Source organism: Lissotriton vulgaris, unplaced genomic scaffold (assembly GCF_964263255.1).
Source record: "Lissotriton vulgaris unplaced genomic scaffold, aLisVul1.2 SCAFFOLD_4737, whole genome shotgun sequence".
Taxonomy (NCBI): Eukaryota; Metazoa; Chordata; class Amphibia; order Caudata; family Salamandridae; genus Lissotriton; species Lissotriton vulgaris.
In genome coordinates this window covers 37,542-59,163 of record NW_028245402.1, presented here as the reverse complement: position 1 = coordinate 59,163, position 21,622 = coordinate 37,542, and the positions used below count along the sequence as shown (strand labels likewise).

Genomic DNA, 21,622 nt, shown 5'->3' with positions numbered 1-21,622 from the left:
CGCAGGACTAGTAGCCCATTGGCTACTATCCCTCACACCCCTAAACATTGCCTAAAGCCAGAATTTAAGGGGCACAACTGACACCAGAACTCCAGATCTGCCTTCATTGGACCCTCTGCTAAAAATCACAAACAAACGGATGATGGTTTTGAGATTAAATAAATGTAGATCTACGGGAAGGGAAATGTCTTCACTGGTTAAAAGACTGACAATAAACTATGGTTCGTCTGGAACAAAAAGGAATGGGGTGTTAGAAAAGAAGTCTGAGGTTAGTGGAAAGAAAACTCCAGACAACTAATATCTTTTAAGAGTAAATTGAAAGTGTCTTTATTGGTTTCTCTTAAAAGTCCTGTGTTTTGCACTTCTCAACTTGTCTTTTTTGCTTGTCTTTTCCTTGTCCTTTCACCCCTTCATCTTAGTTGACACAATCTCCTTTCTTTTCTCTCATGTGCTTTACTCAAGGAGGACTGGATGCCCCAGATAAAAGACAAGAGAGAGTAACAGGTAAGTTTGTGTCCGTTAACTATTGTTCTTCCTTTTCCCCTTTTATATGTAGCTCTTTAGTGCTTCCATTTTTTCTATCCCTCTTTTCCTTAGCTTCTCTTTTTGACTTTCTATTTATAGCTTGCTTGAAGCCTTAACCACTTTTCTTCTGCTCACCCACTCTGATGAACTAGTGAAGACCTTAAACAAAACAAAAGGCTTCCAAAGAAGAGAAAAACAAAACCCCCCTTTACTTTTTTAGGCAGTAAATAACGTGAGGAGAATCTTCCTTGAATAGCCAGTGTGACTACTTTTGCTCATACACAAACCTAAAATCAAATTAAATTACATGTCAACAGCAACCTTTCTTGGAATAACCACTCTTGCTGCGCAAGCACTTTTGGTGGCTCCCTCTCTCTTCACCCTTTCGCCAGGACTGTCTTCCTCGCCTTCCTGTTCTTTATCCTGGAGAAAAAAAAGTGTGAGCCCTTTGTCTATTTCTGTGTTTAGTCTCTGTGCTGCTATTGACCCTTCGCCCCTCTCTCCCTAATCACCTTCCTTTGTTTGTTTCTATTGCAGAAGGAGGCATGATGGAGCTCATCGTTTATGGTGGAGGCAGCAGTAAGTATGGAAGATGTGACGGTGGGGAAGAGAGCCACATTCACATATGGATCATATCATATGCTTTCAGACCTGCGCAATATTATTAGTATGAAGCAAGATGAGCGCTCAGTCAAACCAACACTCTGTGGACAAATTCTCACCATGAAGCATGCGCACTTGACACAAGTATGAAGGTGTCTTAAGAGACAAAGGGTGCCTTAGGTGCTGGTTTCCCAGTGTCCTTGCCACCGAAAAGGAGTTACAAGAAAGGGTAAACCAAGACAAGACCCTGGGACCTGAGTAAGGTCCAGTACAAAATAGGATCCGTCCCAGTTGTACACTTCAAAAAAGCAACAGGCATTAATTCAATAACACATCAGAATATTCCGTACAATATTATTTAATCATATTGTTCAACAAAAATGATGTACAAAGCCAGTATTAAATCTGGAGTTACGTATCAAAACAAGTGCCCCAAGAACTGGGGGAGAAAGGGGGGGAAAAAGATGGTGAGCACTTGATGAGGATTACGCGAGTGGAAAAAAGAGTAGTGACATTAAATGCATCATATCATTATATATACTTCAAACCAGCTTAGACTCGGCCAAACATTTACATGACAATAAAAAATTAAAAAAGCCATTTGTCGGAACTGAATTGTCACAGTGAGAAAGCACTGTTAACCCAACTGGCATAGAGCAATGGCATAGTCGACGTTTCGACCCCAAAAGAAAAGAAGGTGGTTTGAGTCCTTACACCGGGGTCTTCTTCAGGACAGGGTGGGGGGCACCATGCAACTCCCTTGACTGGATGTAAGTTAAAATGGAAGTGGGCCCATGGGTTCCTTATAGCCAGAGATGTGGACCGATGTCACTTTGGTGGTGCGAAGGAGGAATCTTCCTATCGCACACCTCATAAATCACAGTAATTATTCAATTGAGTATGGACCCAAGGGTTCCAAAGTGCTGAATTGGCAACACGTAGTTGTTGACCTATTAAGTTCTCATGGGTACTGTCAATCTCGATTCTCGGGGAAGGAAAGGATGTTCCTTTCTCTGGAAGTTTCCCTTCAAGAGAGACGGATGTTCCTTTCTCTGGAAGTTTCCCTTCCAGAGAGACGGACGCTCCTTTCTCTGGAAGTTTCCCTTCCAGAGAGACGGACGCTCCTTTCTCTGGAAGTTTCCTTTCAAGAGAGACGGATGTTCCTTTCTCTGGAAGTTTCCCTTCCAGAGAGACGGACGCTCCTTTCTCTGGAAGTTTCCCTTCAAGAGAGACGGATGTTCCTTTCTCTGGAAGTTTCCCTTCCAGAGAGACGGGCGCTCCTTTCTCTGGAAGTTTCCCTTCCAGAGAGACGGATGTTCCTTTCTCTGGAAGTTTCCTTTCAAGAGAAACGGATGTTCCTTTCTCTGGAAGTTTCCCTTCCAGAGAGACGGACGCTCCTTTCTCTGGAAGTTTCCCTTCAAGAGAGACGGATGTTCCTTTCTCTGGAAGTTTCCCTTCCAGAGAGACGGGCGCTCCTTTCTCTGGAAGTTTCCCTTCCAGAGAGACAGATGTTCCTTTCTCTGGAAGTTTCCTTTCAAGAGAAACGGATGTTCCTTTCTCTGGAAGTTTCCCTTCCAGAGAGACGGGCGCTCCTTTCTCTGGAAGTTTCCCTTCCAGAGAGACAGATGTTCCTTTCTCTGGAAGTTTCCTTTCAAGAGAGACGGATGTTCCTTTCTCTGGAAGTTTCCCTTCCAGAGAGACGGGCGCTCCTTTCTCTGGAAGTTTCCCTTCCAGAGAGACAGATGTTCCTTTCTCTGGAAGTTTCCTTTCAAGAGAGACGGATGTTCCTTTCTCTGGAAGTTTCCCTTCCAGAGAGACGGACGCTCCTTTCTCTGGAAGTTTCCCTTCAAGAGAGACGGATGTTCCTTTCTCTGGAAGTTTCCCTTCCAGAGAGACGGATGTTCCTTTCTCTGGAAGTTTCCCTTCCAGAGAGACGGATGTTCCTTTCTCTGGAAGTTTCCCTTCAAGAGAGACAAATGTTCCTTTCCCGGGAATCAAGGTTGACAGTACCCGTGAGGTGCTTGGGGCACGTGTTTTGATACCTCACTTCAAATTTAATACTGGCTTTGTACATCCTTTTTGTCGAAAAATATGATGAAATAATATTGTACAGAATATTCTGATGTGTTATTGAATTAATGCCTGTTGCTTTTTTTAAGTGTACAACTGGGACCAATCGTATTTTGTACAGGACCGAAATGAAGGAGACATAAAAGGCGGTATAAGTGAAGTACATTAACTCCCTTGCAGGTGGGGCAGAGTTCATGCAGAAAACCTCCGGAAACCGCCGCTAGTGTGACACACAGGAACACTTGCAGACAGTGGTGAACCATCTTCCACTCGCACATTCATTCATATACAAGAAAGCAGGGAAGCTAACCAAAGCGGCCTAGGTGTGTCCTACAACCACACACCGGAAGCCCAGAGTCCTATCCTGAGAGGCTATGGAAGGAAAAGAAGGAATGGCAATAATATCAGAGAGCTAGGGAGCAACTTCCACTCAACCAATGCAATGCAGACAAGAGGAATGGCCCAGAGGAACAAGAACAATATGAGTCCAGGACAGTAGCCCAGAATGACCTTATCATCGCATTGTGGCAAGAAGATAAACAAGCAAAATATAAAAGAGCTAGACCATGCATAATGCATAAAACCTCAACCAACACCAAAATAACAAGTGGTACCGAAAAAATTGAAAAACACATAATCCATACCCTCCCTAACCAACCCTCAGTATGCAGTGAGACACCCAACCGTCAGGCCAAACACTTAGTACGCGATGAGACACTTAACCATCAGGTGTTATGCTCTGGAACCCAGTACAATATATAATGCATCACACAATGCAGAGGACTTGGGGCCTGATTTCAATCTCGGCGGACTAGTTACTCCATCACAACGGTGGCAGATATTCTGTCCACCAAAATACAAATCTCATAGGATACAATGGGATTTATATTTCAGAGGACGGGATATCCATCACCGTAGTAATGGAGTAACCCGTCCGCAGAGATCTAAATCAGACCCTAGGATACAATAGCATTTATATTTCAGAGGACGGGATATCCGTCACCGTAGTAATGGAGTAACCCGTCCGCCGAGATCTAAATCAGGCCCTAGGATACAATAGCATTTATATTTCAGAGGACGGGATATCCGTCACCGTAGTAATGGAGTAACCCGTCCGCCGAGATCTAAATCAGGCCCTAGGATACAATAGCATTTATATTTCAGAGGACGGGATATCCGTCACCGTAGTAATGGAGTAACCCGTCCGCCGAGATCTAAATCAGACCCTAGGATACAATAGCATTTATATTTCAGAGGACGGGATATCCGTCACCGTAGTAATGGAGTAACCCGTCTGCCGAGATCTAAATCAGGCCCTAGGATACAATAGCATTTATATTTCAGAGGACGGGATATCCGTCACTGTTGTAATGGAGTAACCCGTCCGCCGAGATCTAAATCAGGCCCTAGGATACAATAGCATTTATATTTCAGAGGACGGGATATCCGTCACTGTTGTAATGGAGTAACCCGTCCGCCGAGATCTAAATCAGGCCCTAGGATACAATAGCATTTATATTTCAGAGAACGGGATATGGGTCACCTTTGTGATGGAGTAACCCGTCCACCGAGATCTAAATCAGGCCCTAGGATACAATAGCATTTATATTTCAGAGAACGGGATATGCGTCACCTTTGTGATGGAGTAACCCGTCCACCGAGATCTAAATCAGGCCCTAGGATACAATAGCATTTATATTTCATAGGGTGGGTTATCCGTCACCTTTGTGATGGAGTAACCCGTCCACCGAGATCTAAATCAGGCCCTAGGATACAATAGCATTTATATTTCGGCCGACAGGATATCCATCACCGTAGTAATGGAGTAACCCGTCCGCCGAGATCTAAATCAGGCCCTCGGATACAATAGCATTTATATTTCAGAGGACGGGATATCCGTCACCGTAGTAATGGAGTAACCCGTCCGCCGAGATCTAAATCAGGCCCTAGGATACAATAGCATTTATATTTCAGAGGACGGGATATCCGTCACTGTTGTAATGGAGTAACCCGTCCGCCGAGATCTAAATCAGGCCCTAGGATACAATAGCATTTATATTTCAGAGAACGGGATATGCGTCACCTTTGTGATGGAGTAACCCGTCCACCGAGATCTAAATCAGGCCCTAGGATACAATAGCATTTATATTTCAGAGAACGGGATATGCGTCACCTTTGTGATGGAGTAACCCGTCCACCGAGATCTAAATCAGGCCCTAGGATACAATAGCATTTATATTTCAGAGGACGGGATATCCGGCACGTTGTGATGGAGTAACCCGTCCGCAGAGATCTAAATCAGGCCCTAGGATACAATAACATTTATATTTCAGAGAACGGGATATGCGTCACCTTTGTGATGGAGTAACCCGTCCCCTGAGATCTAAATCAGGCCGTAGGATACAATAGCATTTATATTTCAGAGAACGGGATATGCGTCACCTTTGTGATGGAGTAACCTGTCCCCTGAGATCTAAATCAGGCCCTAGGATACAATAGCATTTATATTTCAGAGGACGGGATATCCGGCACGTTGTGATGGAGTAACCCGTCCGCAGAGATCTAAATCAGGCCCTAGGATACAATAACATTTATATTTCAGAGAACGGGATATGCGTCACCTTTGTGATGGAGTAACCCGTCCCCTGAGACCTAAATCAGGCCCTAGGATACAATAGCATTTATATTTCAGAGAACGGGATATGCGTCACCTTTGTGATGGAGTAACCCGTCCCCTGAGATCTAAATCAGGCCCTAGGATACAATAGCATTTATATTTCAGAGAACGGGATATGCGTCACCTTTGTGATGGAGTAACCCGTCCCCTGAGACCTAAATCAGGCCCTAGGATACAATAGCATTTATATTTCAGAGAACGGGATATGCGTCACCTTTGTGATGGAGTAACCCGTCCCCTGAGACCTAAATCAGGCCCTAGGATACAATAGCATTTATATTTCAGAGAACGGGATATGCGTCACCTTTGTGATGGAGTAACCCGTCCCCTGAGATCTAAATCAGGCCCTAGGATACAATAGCATTTATATTTCGGCCGACAGGATATCCATCACCGTTGTGATGGAGTAACCTGTCTGCTGAGATCGAAATCAGGCCCCTAATCTGTAAGGATAAGAGGATTGACCATCAATGAAAATATTTTTACCAGACGAGTATAAAATGTGCTAAAATGTGTTATGACTGTATAAGCATTATACACTTCAAAACTTTTAAATCCTTAAAAATGTGTTAATTCCAAATAAAATGAAACACAGATTGTAGCACTGTGTGCTTTCTCAGTAAAAATACTGAAGAACCCAAATTCCACATTTCCGACAGACTCTGCCATTTTCTCCTAGGAGACAGACTCCAAACACAGGAACTGTTATTCTCTCCTACAAGACAGACAATACATACTGGTACTTTTTTTACTTCTATGGTCAGCATAACATCACCAGGACCCTACTCCTCAGCTGTGTCAATCTGGGCAGATACACATCAGATGAGCCACCTCTTCCTTAGGCCAGTTGTCTAATTTGCAGCATGAACATTTATACCGTATTTTCTGGCGTATAAGACAACTTTTTAACCCTTGAAAATCTTTTCAAAAGTTGTGGGTCGTCTTATACGCCGGGGTCATTTTACAAGCAAGCGAATATAGCCCAAACCCTATATTTTAAAAGGAAAAGTAGGGGGGTCTTCTTATACGCCCAGTCGTCTTATACACCAGAAAATACGGTAATTCATTTCAATCCTTGAAATTACCTGATTGCCTTTAGTGATAGAAAAAGCATTACCCCCCCCCTCCTTGATGACTCAGTAAAGGTGAAATCCAGATCTTAAAAACCTCTTCAAAGTACTTATTACTTGTAGTCTTTTCTGCTATTATATCAATATCTGCTAAACAAACATCTTTTAATAACTCATCTCAACCATTCTTTAAACTCATAATGTCCTGTATCATAAAAACTGTAAATAGTCGAGCCAAGTTTAATTAATTTATTTATTTATAAAGTTTTATATAGCGCGAACTTGATCCCGAAGGATATAAGAGCGCTTTACAATTTGAGGCAAAGTGAGGGAGTTAGATAGATAGATGTGTTGCAAATAGAAAGAGGCCTACAGATGTCCTAGAGAAGCATGACCTGTCCATTCCCTGTATAGACTGTCCATTCCCAGTGCAGCCTGTCCATTCCCTGTGTAGACTGACCATTCCCAGTGCAGCCTGTCTATTCCCAGTGCAGCCTGTCCATTCCCAGTGCAGACTTTCCATCCCCAGTGCAGCTTGTCCATTCCCAATGCAGCCTGTCCACTCCCTGTGCACTGTCCATTATGTCCTAGAGAAGCATGGACTGTCTAGGTCCAGTGCAAGAATATGTAACTCCCAAGCACACGTAATTCTATCTACTTGTTACAGCTTATTCAGTCTGAATACGTAATGTTTTAGACACAGAAATACAAGTAAGCCAATAAAATAAATTCCAGGTTAGTCTCTTGTCTTGTTTTTAATTTTGATTTTTCTTCAAACAGCACCACAGCCAACGCGTTTCGTCGCTTACAAGTAGTAGCTCCTGCGACTTTTTCAAGGCTGTATGAAAAACATATAACAAGGGCTATAAAATATTTATAACAACTTTTCCGGACAGTTTAGTGTCCCCAACCACAAAAGTGAATGTCGATTCACCAGGACCATTCACCAGTTGTGACATTTCACATAAGTGTTACCAATGTGGTTCAGGATATTTCAACCTTACTCCCCTAAAAGAGCCAAGGAGACCAATAGTGAGGGCGAAAGGATCAGAATGTGAAAAAAGGTTTGCTCGCAGTAAGTGATCCTATTTAGAAAGCACGTATAATCATGCATATTGTAAAAAAGTGCAGTGATCCTAATTAATAAGCACGTAGTATCATGCGTGTTATAAGAAAGGAGAGCCTGAGGTGTTATGGATTTTAAAGTATTAAACTTCTGTAATTATTTATCCATAAAAGGACGAGAAATACCTAATTGTTTCCGTCAGTGTAGTCTGTGGGAATAAAAATGTCATCAATATCAATAGATCAAGAGGAGAGAGAGGAGAGAGAGGACCAGGTAAGCTGGTCCGAATCCCCGGGGTTATATGTTCTATCAAGAAGGACCAGTACCATGTATGATTTTTTGAAGGTGAAGACTCAGAGTTGTACGTTTTCCGAAGAAAAGGAACCGCTTGGGTTTTTCATGAAGCCCTCACCCACCGACCTAGTCGGTGGCATGCTTCATCATCGGGCCCACCACAGTGATACCGAATGTGTCCCGGGTGTGCTGCGACGCCAGATGTTACTGCGGAGCTGGTATTCTTACTGAGTGTGCAGTGAAAAGGTGAAGGAAGTGAAAGTTAAAATGCCATACAGGAGGTCCCAGTACCCGAGGGATCAATTAAATTTAATTTCTGGGCCCCTGTTAGCGGTTAAAAGGCAAGCGGATGCGGTGGAGTTATTTAGTGAACTCCTGCATCCTGTGTGGTCGACATGTTTCAGCCAGGCCTTTTTATTAAAACTGGCTTTCCTCAGGACCAAGTGATATGTGAAGAAGTGCAAATTAAACTATGAAACTAAATTATAGTGATTGTGTTGAATGATAACAATGTGCCGCACGCCCTAAAGTGCGTATATGTGTTAGAGGGGGATTCCCTCTGGTATTGCTACACAAAACTTAAAAGACAAGGACAAACGTACAGGGGAGAGTCATATTAAGTATTTAAAATAATGTTAAGAATCATTCAATGCAATGATGCCGACTTGTTAGGTGGGTGTCCGAGAGTTTAGACGGCAGCGATGTGGCAGGAAAATATGCCAGAAAGGGGCGTGATAATTCTACGCCGATATTGTTCGGAAGTGGTGGTGGGCTAAAACAGCGAAATAGTAACCAAGTGAGGCACAATTTGGTGAAACATTTTATCCTCACATAGGCTTTTTCTGTTGAAGCCTTCTTGGGTCACCTGGCAGAGATAGAGACCCTAGAGAAAATGTATAGTTTATCAAAACGACCTGCAAAGGAAGAGAGTTGGTGTGGCTTACCCCTGTTTTGGAGCTTGATTGGATGTGGTCTTACTCACGGTAATGCCGATCTAGATCCTCCTTGGAACCTACGTCCTTCTGCGGTGCCCGATACAAAGGTAATGGGCCTTGGAACGTGGTTATGTAGGCTGTGCTTTGACCGGATTGGTTCTACCTGTAATGTAGAGATAGAAGAAGGTGCATGCTTGCACTTTCGCTGAGTCATACGCCGCTTATCACACATGGGTGTGGAGTTAGTGGGTGTTCGCAATGCGCATGTGTGCCAAAGTGGTAGTGGCCGGGCATGCGCAGTGATTGTCCCTTTTGTCTTGTACATGAGGAGTCCACGTTGGGGGATTACCTCACGGGATCATGGGTAATTAAAATTAAAGGTTTGTGTGAGTTAAAGGAATTACAATTCGAGCGCATAGAGTGGACTGGGAACACTAAAGATTAGGAAAAGTCGGAGTCCATAGTTAGGAATGATTATATCGGATAACAGATAATATCGGATAACTAGGGCTTAGAAAGTCCCTAAGTGTACAACCTCTCTTATAGGTTATAGCTGGCTTATTAGTTATCCGATATTATCTGGTAATACTAATTGGTTAACGGAACATGGCAAAGGCTTTCATAGCTGTAGACAATGTACAGCTTGCAAATGGGCTAAACATAAAATCACTCACTTTGTTGGCCCTAATATGAAGAGGTATGAGATCAGACACAATATTAATTGTCTCACCAAATATGTGGTCTATGCTGTGGAATTCAAGTGTAAGAAAGTGTACATTGGCAGTACAATCAGAACCTTACGGGAAAGAATTTGTGAACACATCAGGGCAGTAAAATTTGGGGACATGAGATATCCTCTAGCTGCACACATGTCGATCTGCACACTACAAACATCTAACAGATGCTTTGAATATTATGGGATAGATCATATACAAAGACACCCACGAGGAGGAAATAGGGAACTTATGCTACGCAGAAGGGAAGCAATGTGGATATTGAAAATGCGCAGCATAGAATGCGGCTTGAATATTGATCATGAGCTACATTATTTCTTGGGTGACAATAGATAAATAGTGGTGTAACAAATGTTGTCACTTTGTTTAAAAAGATGTCTGCAATTCTTAGAGTGGATAAAAGAATGTTGTATGATATTAAGAACGTTGTATGTACCATCTGTATAAAATGGCCTATCTCTCTGTATATGTATAGTGCTAACTGTATTCTGAATGAATAATTGTTTTGGTTCTAGATGTTTCCCTTGCTCTCTCAAAAAGGCTTTTTAATGGCAATACACGCCTACCCAGTAGCTTTTATACTACATAACATAACAGTTATTGGGATTAGTGAGACTTTGTTTTTGCTCGCCGAACTAATTGTTAAACGTACTCATGACTTAATAATTAGATTTTAATAACAAAATACATTGCACAACGAGGGAGATTTCCCTATCGTCGGGTGCTATCACCAAGATGGCAGCATGTGATATCTACGCGTAGTCTTTTCTTAATGTTCATTACTACCTAACCAATCACAGATGGTTTCATAGGAGAGCGAATAGGCTTTAGGGACGGTTCGACCTGAACTACCGCGTACGCGGTTGAGATATGGCGACATGACACACTGAAACAGCGTTACTCGAGCTGTATTGAAAGGTAAGCATAATTCCCGTGTGATTTTTGGTTCCTTTCGCGGCACCTAACGAGTCAATTGCGATATACTTTTGTCTAAAACTTAAAACCGCAAGCCTTGTTTCCCGTAATTTTATTTTAAATGGGCTCCCGGAACTCTGTGTTTTATAAAGCTTGCGGAGTTTAAAATATACTGTGATTTAAGTTTGAATGGCGCAAATTACGGTTGAATTCACGGAGCATTACCGGCTCGCTATTTACATTTTCGAACGTTTAAATTTCAGCAGTGTAACTAATGACATGTCTTTAATAACCATCTGTACGTGCTTGACATAGACGACTTTACACGTGCACTTTAATACTTACAATGATTTTGGGACGCTCTAGATATATAATGTCGATAAAATATATGACGCCTCTCATTTAATTTTGGGACATGATAGACCTATAATACTAATAAATAAAACGACGTTTTCTACTACAGAAACATTTGACGGATAATTAACACAGAGTGCAAGAAACTCAATACGGACACGTCTTTTTGGACACTGGGAACCCACCACACTTAAAGTAGGTGCCTTGATAATGACCTATATGTATTGAGAAAGGATATACTTCATTGGACTTAAATACTTATGACATTAAATTTTTATTCCCACAGACTACACTGACGGAAACAATTAGGTATTTCTCGTCCTTTTATGGATAAATAATTACAGAAGTTTAATACTTTAAAATCCATAACACCTCAGGCTCTCCTTTCTTATAACACGCATGATACTACGTGCTTATTAATTAGGATCACTGCACTTTTTTACAATATGCATGATTATACGTGCTTTCTGAATAGGATCACTTACTGCGAGCAAACTTTTTTTCACATTCTGATGCTTTCGCCCTCACTATTGGTCTCCTTGGCTCTTTTAGGGGAGTAAGGTTGAAATATCCTGAACCACATTGGTAACACTTATGTGAAATGTCACAACTGGTGAATGGTCCTGGTGAATCGACATTCACTTTTGTGGTTGGGGACACTAAACTGTCCGGAAAAGTTGTTATAAATATTATATAGCCCTTGTTATATGTTTTTCATACAGCCTTGAAAAAGTCGCAGGAGCTACTACTTGTAAGCGACGAAACGCGTTGGCTGTGGTGCTGTTTGAAGAAAAATCAAAATTAAAAACAAGACAAGAGACTAACCTGGAATTTATTTTATTGGCTTACTTGTATTTCTGTGTCTAAAACATTACGTATTCAGACTGAATAAGTTGTAACAAGTAGATAGAATTACGTGTGCTTGGGAGTTAGATAATTCTTGTGGTGAGGGACTTGTCTCTCGGTCTATGGAATCTACGTGGTTTTCCATACCTTTGAGCACCGTACAAATATGTAACTATTTACATTAAGTGCGAATCTGAATCCTGAGCGCCGGATTACCTATAAATTACCACGGAATTTTTAGTCCCAGTGCAGCCTGTCCATTCCCTGTGCAGCCTGTCCATTCCCTGTGCAGCCTGTCCATTCCCAGTGCAGCCTGTCCATTCCCTGTGCAGACTAATTAAACAATCTAATAAACATGTTATACTGTTTGTTATTTTTATTAGTTTTAAGCCATTCAATTTACATCCAAATCAGTAGTTTCCATTTATCTTGTGGACCTATCTTGTGTCTAAACATATTTCACAAAATGACTACATGTGATAAAGGCAGCATCAAAGGGGCCAAATTCTCATCAATCACTGTTTGACGTAAAGCATTTGGCACATTAAAAATCTCGCACAAAAGTAAACACAGTGTTCGAGGCATGTGAGCTGGAGATCACATACTTAGCATACTCCTGCCATCTAGTGTTCGGTCTGGATGTTTGCACTCTGTTTTTCTTCGAAGAAGTCTTTTGAGTCACGAGGTATGTGACTCCTCATTTTGGTGATAGTGCGCATTATACCCTTTGGTCACTCACTTCTCAACAGTGGCTGCTTGTGATGCTCTTGAGCGCCCGAGTCACAAGATTTTCAGAATTGACTGCATCAGCTAATTATCTGACTGTATCTGCTGTCAGGAGTTTGATAATAGGGGGCATGGCTTGACATCTAAGAAAGATGGGGGCTCCCATCTGAAGCTCTGAGAGCACTGGCGAGAACATCATCAGAATGTCACTGCTCTTCCTGCTGAAACCAAATTCCACATTGGGGAATGCCATGGGCATGATGTAAGGCATCTACTTCTACCTTTTTCTTCTCAACTCCACAACCTGCAAGGAGCTTTTTGAAGCATCATACTCTGTTTGTTCCAGAGTGGCCACCAGTTTATGTTTTTCTCATTGCCTCCACAGTTGCGAGATCATTAACACATTTCTGCGAATCCTCCTATTACTGCCACAACTGAGCAAAATTATAGCTGTGATGTGAGGCATCAATTTTTGCCTTTTTCTTGTCAACTTCACAACTTATGAGGATCCTTTTAAAGCGTAGTGTTCACCTTTCGCAGACCAGCTGCCATTTTATATTTATAGTGCTTTCCTTCATGCTAGCAGGGACATTACTGAAATGATGTGCCCCCTCCTGTTGCTGGCGTACCTCATGCTGAGCAAAGTCATGGGTAGGACGCGAAGCATCTACCTCTGATATTTTCCATTACTTTGCAACCTACAGAACTTCACTCAAACTCAGTTTTTTTCCAACCATTTTGCATTCTAACGCTGGGTGTGAAATAGCTCCCAGTTTCTATGACATGGCATAACTGTTTAACCATTGCCTTCTCTTCTTTTTTATCATTTGATTTCTCCTTTTTCTGCTCAATAGCTGGTGCTCAATATCTGGATCCCGCAAAGGCTCATGGAATACACAGACTGTATATCGCTACTGAACAGTTTTTTCTAATATCTTTTCCCTGCACTTGCCATTCTTAAGTGGATACAATCATTCTGATATATATTTAGACTGAAAAAAACGTACTCTTATCTTTAACAAATCCATTCATACTTTAATGAAAACTAAAGTTATTTCCTAAGATTTACCTAATCTATCGACTGAAGACACTGCAGCTACCCATAAAAAAGTAAATTCTTTGTCTAATACCTCCACAAGTACTGCTCTGTCAAGTAAATCCTCCACCCAAAAATTCCAAAAGTGTCCTCCATCTCCAATGAAATTGCCTTCTCCTACCTCCATGGAACATTTACTGGAAGAGATTTGTGCTTCACACCTTCACATTGAAAAAACTAATTCAAGGCTGAAGAGTTTGGATGACAAATGGTCGTGAATGAATGACAGAATTATGGACATGGAACACCAGGTTTCGACATTTGCGGATACCACTCTTAAAATAGAATGTTTTAAGACACAAGTAACCACACTTCAAAGGCAGGTTGAGGATCTAGAACACTGAAACAGAAGAAACAATCTATGCATTTACTGTATACCTGAGGGCACAGAAGGTACACATCTGAACACCTTCTTTCAATCTTTTTCAATTGTTAGATATACCAGAGAGGCCTGCTCTTAATATACATGTATCCAGGCTAGAATAACGAATGGGACCGACAATATCCAAGGCCACTTCCTGCCAAGGTCCTTTTGGCAAATCCTCAATGACTATAGGTTGGACCCTACACTTGAGAGCCTTATCTGCATTAATACACACAAGACATCCTCTCACAACACGTTCAACCTGGATATCCATTCCAGGCCACCAGTATGTTTGTCTGAGTATCTCCTTCGTCTTAGAGATTCCCGCATGACTGGCATGGGCACGCAAAATTAACTCTCCCCACATGGATCTTACACACATCAAAGTCCTCATCTACTCAAGATTTATCATCAACCACCGTTTCTTCACTAATACCACCTAAGCGAGAACAACAATCTGCAATGCAATTCTTTGCACCAGGAACATACTCAACTTTAAAGTGGAAATCGGACAGTGCAGTAACCCGCCATCTAACCCTAGCCGAGACCCCATCTAAACCCTTCCTCTCAAAAATCTCCTTGAGGGTCTTATGATCAGTTTTTACCACAAACTTGCCCCCTCCCACACAAATGTCCTTAATGTATTCACAGCTCAAAACACTGCCAACGCTTCTTTCTCAATGACTGAGTAATTAAGCTCAGCACCCCTCAAATTCTTGAAGATAAATAAAATAGATTTTTCCATTCCATTGTGCATCTGAAGAAAAATGGCTCCCAAACCTTTGGAACTAGCATCAGACATAATATTAGACTCTTGTCCAGGCTCGAAACTTTGTAAGCTGGAAGCATTTACCAATAATCTCTTCACCTTTTTAAACTCATCCTCACATGCTCCATTCCACACAAACTGAATACCCCTTTTCAACAATAACCTCATGTTTTTTGTCTTCTCTGTGAAATTCTCAATGAACTTATTATAGTATTCAGTCATACCCAAGAGCTTGACTAATTCTCCCTTTGAAGTGGAAGTGGCAAAATTTGTGATGGTCTCAACTAATTCCCGTTTAGTCTGATTTCATCAGAGGTTATATTATGACCCAAATAATCAATCTGATCAAGATTAAACTTGTACTTTCCTGCTTTTAACGTCAATCCACAGTCTTTGAAACGTTGAAGAACTTCACATACACATTCATCAAGTTGCACCTCATTCTCACGATACACTAATACATCATCTTGATATATCTTTGTCCCAGAAATTCCTCTCTGAATCCTCTCCATTGCCCTTTGAAAGACAGCAGCAGATGAGATTAAGCCAAAAGGCATATGCAAAAACGTGAAAGTTCCGAACGGAGTTACAGGGGCAGTCAGGTCCTGCGAGTCCTGATGCAACTTAACCTGGTGGTAGGCTGATGTGAGATCAACAGTAGAAACACATTTAGCCCCTTTTAACATAGCCAGCATCTCATTGATATTAGTCAAAGGGTAGTGACCCGCAATTACATTCTTATTTAATTTGCGCAAGTCTACACAGAGTCAAGCCTCACCGTTAGCCTTGCCAGCCATAACCACAGGAGCAAGCCATTCAGTGCCCTCCACCTCCGTAATAATGCCATTTTCTGTCAACTTGTCTAACTCATTCTTCATCTTGTCTTTTATGGGCAACGGAACTCCCCTCATCTTACTCACAACTGGTATGGAACCCTTTTTTACTTTTATTTTTGTGCACAAAATCTTTCAAACATCCCAGCTTAGTCTAAAAAACTTCAAGAAACTCTTTTTCAAAATTTAGCTTGACATATTCTACCTTGTCCACCATATAAACATGTCTAAACCTGACAGCAGCATTCTCATTATGCTCAAGATAAACACCCAGATCTATCTGATGATACCAAACTTATTAGAGAATCACTGAGTTTAGAGATATATATTTTCCCTACAGTCCGTCCATCCTTGAATTGTCAGGAACCAATGAAGTAACCAATCAATTTTATTGGTTAAACTTCATAACCCTTAGGACAAATATCAGGCTTGAGCAATTTGACTTTTCTTGACCGACATTTGTCGAAGAAGATCTTAGATATCAAAGATATCTTTGCTCCAGAGTTAAACAGCATAGATGTTGAGGCACCCTCAATTTGAACTGTTTCGCATGGGCCACCTGTACCATCTTGCACTTGAAGAATTATCTCTTTATCTGAGGAGTCACCCTCACATGTAACTCCTTGCTTTTTTTTTACAGGATTATTCTTTTTACTACCACTTCTACAACACTTCCACACATGTCTTTTCTTAACATATTTCCTGCAGTAGCTTTCCACCCAATACACCCTTTAAAGTTGGCATGATGACCATATTCACCACACCTACAGCACTTCCCTAAGTTAGTCTTCCCATCTTTTCCTTCTTGCTTGTGTAAGCCAGCTTTAACACTTAACATATTCCTTCTTTTGTACTGACACTTGTTGCACCATATCGTTCTTCCCATTTGAAGTTCCTTTCTTTATGACATCAACACATGCTTGGCTGTGTTCAAAACTTTTGGCAATGGTGACCAACTCAGAGAGTGTGGGATGATCTTTTCCTGCACAGCACCCTAACATAAACTAATCTAACAATCGCTCTTTAGTAGCAGCACCAAAACTACAAGACAAGGCCAGTTTTCTTAGCACAGAGACATATTCCTCCACCGATTCTCCAGATCTCTGCATGCGTTTGCCAAACTGATATCTCGCTAATACTCTTGAGACCTTCGGCAGGTAATGGAAGTCTAACTTTTTTAACATATTTCATATTCATTTACGTTATTGCTTAAGTCAGCTGCCAGTTCAGGTAAGTACTCAAATACCTCTCAGCCCTCAGAACCCAGACAATGCAACAGTAGCTTAAGAAAAAGAGAGGAGGGGACCTCAGAGCCAATTAAGGTCTAGTGTCCATGCTCCATATGTAATACATTTAAACCAAAAAGAGGGAACTGTTCCTGTGGCGAGGTACAAAAAGTCACCTATACACCTTAAAAAGAGGAAAGAAGATCCTAGGTTGAAATGGACCCACTCAAGAGAGGAAGAACAAGTCTTGCTTCCTGTTGCCCTCACACACCCTGAAAGGTGTCATGCTTCATCATCGGGTGTTGCTCCTTGTAGGGCCGGCACTGCAATTCCCTACGGGTCCCCCGAAGGGTCGCTTTGTCAGGGATCTTTTAATATTGCCGGATGATGCATGTAGGTGTGTGGAGTGTGAGCCCTATGTGGGAAATGAGGGTGCATGCATAATGATTAAAACTGACAGTGGAATCTCAAAAAGAGAGATGGGATTTAGCTGCACCCTTGCCAGAGTAAATCCCATAAAAATGGTGTAGTCCTAATGACACACTATGACCAGGTGTAAGGTCAACATGTTTCGCGCATTTGTCGCCAAAACGGTCATTTGCGCTTCTTCAGGACCAAAGTAGTGTAAAGTGAGGTGCACGTGAATGAATTGTTAAAAATTAGTACCCACAGTAATTATCAGGGTGGGCCGTTAAACTGCTCCTGAAGGTACCTAGGGAAGAAGAACACAAACAAACAAAAAATGTGCATTAGACTAGCTTAATGTTACATAGCGTGCCACCTATGTGTACACATAAAACCATTAGAAGAAAAAGAAAACATTCGAGACAATTTAAATATAATGGTCTCCTAAAGTTATTGAAGGCTAAATGAGGGATCCCGGTGATGTTAACAAATGAACCACAAGGTGCACTGTGCCACAAGTACGGATAAATAGAGTAAATGTTAACTCATGATCAACCGAGTTAATAAGGTATAGGTCTAAAGTTGCTACTACTAGGTAATATCAGGGTACCTGAGAGTAAATAAAGTATAGTGCCTCCATAGTCAAAGCACACTACAATACAACAGCTGCCTCTTTGAAATGCCTGTATATTCCAAACCTCTAAGTAGGGACAACAGTTCTGGTGGAATTCTTCCCTCCCACTTTAAAGAGAGTAGTACCAATGGTTAAGGGGGGATAAACACCTGTACATTACCGGGCTGGTGACAACATTGTATGATTTTGATTACCGACATAAGCAGACATTTAGATGGCTATCGTCCAAAGGGCTCGCTGTTGGGTTTCCTCATGCTTACCAACCTCACATTCCTTACTTACAGGTATTCTCAGGTGTGGAGTCAAAAACGCATCTGACCCGTTAAGCCGCCTGCCGATGAAAGGCAGCGATAGGTCAAGGGCTAGATATAGGCCAAGTTCGCTAATGGCTGGGCGGTTCCTGTATACAGGACGCGCTATCAGGTTGGTGAAAAGTGTGCATGCATGAAAGCAGGCCTCCCATGCGCCCAGGTGGGAAACTAATCTCCTGCGCATGGGCTTGCCGGAGAGGGGCTCCTTGTAATAGCATAAACAGGAAATACGCCAAATATGCATATCCCAGTGTACACCTGATGATAATACTGATATATAGGAATGACTCTATTCACAAAAAAAAATATATATATATAAATATATATGTATATATATATATATATATATATATATATATATATATATATATATATATATATATATATATATATATATATATATATATAATGTTCAAGGCATATGAGCTGCGGATCACATACTGTGCATAGATCGCCTGGTACATGAGAGAAGGGGTAAGTGTTTGATTATTCAAATACGGAATGATTCTCAGAAGGACTTCAGAGAATTACTAAAAAAACAAATACATCATATCGCCATCTCATAGCTTTTGAACATAATTAATTTAATGAACATAGAATCAAGTGGAGGTACAAAAGGAATTATATAGCTTCAAAAAGGATTATTCCCAATGATAAATCAGCACAATACAAACATAACTCTTATTAATCAAAGTTATCTGTATATTATTAAAATTCAGCGTGCTCTCAGTGAGGGGATAGAAAAGGTAATTGGGTAAGATGGGGTGAATGGGTACGTTGGGGACTGGGTAAAGGTGGTGTGACAATAACACAATCACAATACATATAAAGAAAGACCTTTACAGTCTAACTAGATCAAAAGTTCCCTAAAACTCTTCACACTTGGGATGGATTCCTCAATTCTAGTTAAATCCCACTAGTGTGAGGTGATGCTGTAGTCTACGTTTCGACCCCGCTTGGTTTAAGGGTTAATCTCGCCTCATTCTGGGGTCTTCATCAGGACATTATAAGGTGAGAGCACCTAAAATCAAAACACGTATTTAGTCTAATGGATGGCTATGAGGAAAGCTAGCAAAGTAATTGCATGTGAGCCTGCTTGATACCTACTTCAAGTGCGGACGACAGACGACCGACCGTACTGGACCATTGGGAAGTTCCTCACTAGTTAGCTTGATCTCTAAAAGTGAAAGAGGAAGGTGCCCATTAGTGTATAAGGAGACAACCTTGAGTTAGAACGACTTCAAAATGGTTGAATAAGGGGTAAAACTTACTAGGGAGTGGACTTTGTTAGAACCAGTGAAGTTTCGCCGTGTTCTCAAGCTTCTATTAGCTTCCAATCGGTTGGCGTAATTAATATGCCATCTCGAAAGCTCCGATCAATCAGGCTGAGTCTGGGAGGAGTTAAAACAAGAGGGAGCGATGAGTGAAAACAACGAAAGATTGCGAGTTGATCCACATTTGCAAACTGATTCGACAGAATAGGAAAGTTCTGGTGTAGTTAAATCAACGCCTGTTTATGACAACGTCAATGACAAGAAATAATTGCACAAGGTGCATCATTATAAATGCCAAACAATGAATGGAATCTTCATTTATACATAAAAAATTCATCAACACCCTATGTAGGGATTACATACTAGATTGAAAAAAATATTGAGGTGTGTTGCCTTCATATTTTGTGACGCAGGAGCAGCTGAGACCTCACTGCAACGTGTTATTAAAGATCGTTTTTTTCTCTGTGGTATATTGGCATGAGCTTAGAGCCGCTGTGTGAGTTGGAGTGAAATATGAAAAGTTCATGAGTTGCTGAGTTCGATCCAAAGCAGGTCATCGCCAAATAAAAAGGAAGTTAAGCCTCCTTTCGAAGTTAAACATGCAAATGTATTGAGTACAAAGGTTTACACTCCAGCCACCACACAGCCAAGCTCCTCGTCCCTTCTGACTCTCAATCTCACCATGGTAACCCTTTATTAGGTTCCATGGCTCACATTTTAAAACTGACACTTCTAAAACGAACACAGGGTACTACAAAAAAAGACATATGAGGATCCTGCATGCTTGATAATTTTTCTTGAAGATTGCAAGACAAAAGCCATGGATGTATCCAAACTAAATAATAATTGACAAACAGTTCTCTCCTGTTGAATCACCTGATATTTATTTGTTTTTATTCTTATGATGTATAAATCCTGTTATATATTTCTATGTTGCAAGTTGCTTATGCCTCTTGTTCTCCAAATGATCTGTTGCTTACTTCCTAACCAGTTTTAGTTTCTTTTCAGGTATTGACGACAAACCTCTGCCGGTGTCTGATGCCTGTCTCAACTTGATAAAGACCAAGCTCCCTTCCTTTGAAGGCCCAGAAGAGTCACCTTTCTCAGGTGGCCTCATCTGACCCGCAGCTATGAATTTTAACTTGGTATGTTTTCTTTCCTCCTTATGGTTCTCCTCCTGTAACCTTAGCTATATGTTTTTCCCACTCCACTTTAGTTATTTCAATGTTTGTTTTTACTTATAGTTTACCCATTTTCTCTCCACCAATCTCTTTCTCTGCTTAACTCGTTTTATATTTTTTATCTCTTATTTCAAACATGTTTCTCTGCTATGCGCTCTTTGTTATTTATATGAATCAGTTTGTCTGATTTTATCCTCAATTTTTCTCTTATATATCTTTCAATATTATATCTTGGAACGTCAGGAATTTGTGTTCACCTATTAGGTGTCAGGATGTGTTAACCCACTTAGAAAAACTTATTGCTTATATTGTACCTGTCCAAGAAACACATCTTACAGCAGATGAACCTTTAAAACTAAAAAGGGGATGAGTTGGTGATATTTTTCCCAGGTAATGGGAAAAACTTATGTTGCAACCGTAAGTTGTAAAACTCTTAATCTTCAATTGCTTTTGCAAGAAACGGATATGGATGGACATTGGTTACACATCTACAGCCACATGCATCAAGCTAAAAAACGGTTGCAAACGGGCAGATTCTCAGAATCTGCCCCTTTGCGACCAGTATTTTTGCATTTTGGATGCATCATCCTAAATGCAAAAATTGCAATTAAGGAATTGCAAAAGCCAACATTGGTGCATGTGCCTGTCAATTTCTTATAAATAATGTTCCAGTGTCCAGTTTTAATGTTTATGAACCAACATATGTATTCTGTC

General features: G+C 41.1%; 1 long non-coding RNA gene across 1 annotated transcript; it reads left to right on the top strand.

Annotated features, from left to right (window-relative positions):
- Nucleotides 1–460: 460 nt before the first annotated feature.
- Nucleotides 461–20,868, top strand: LOC147666431 (uncharacterized). The gene is made up of 3 exons (XR_015304802.1): nucleotides 461–504; nucleotides 1,063–1,104; nucleotides 20,736–20,868. It is a non-coding gene; the product is annotated as an uncharacterized LOC147666431 (long non-coding RNA).
- The last annotated feature ends 754 nt before the right edge of the window (nucleotides 20,869–21,622 follow it).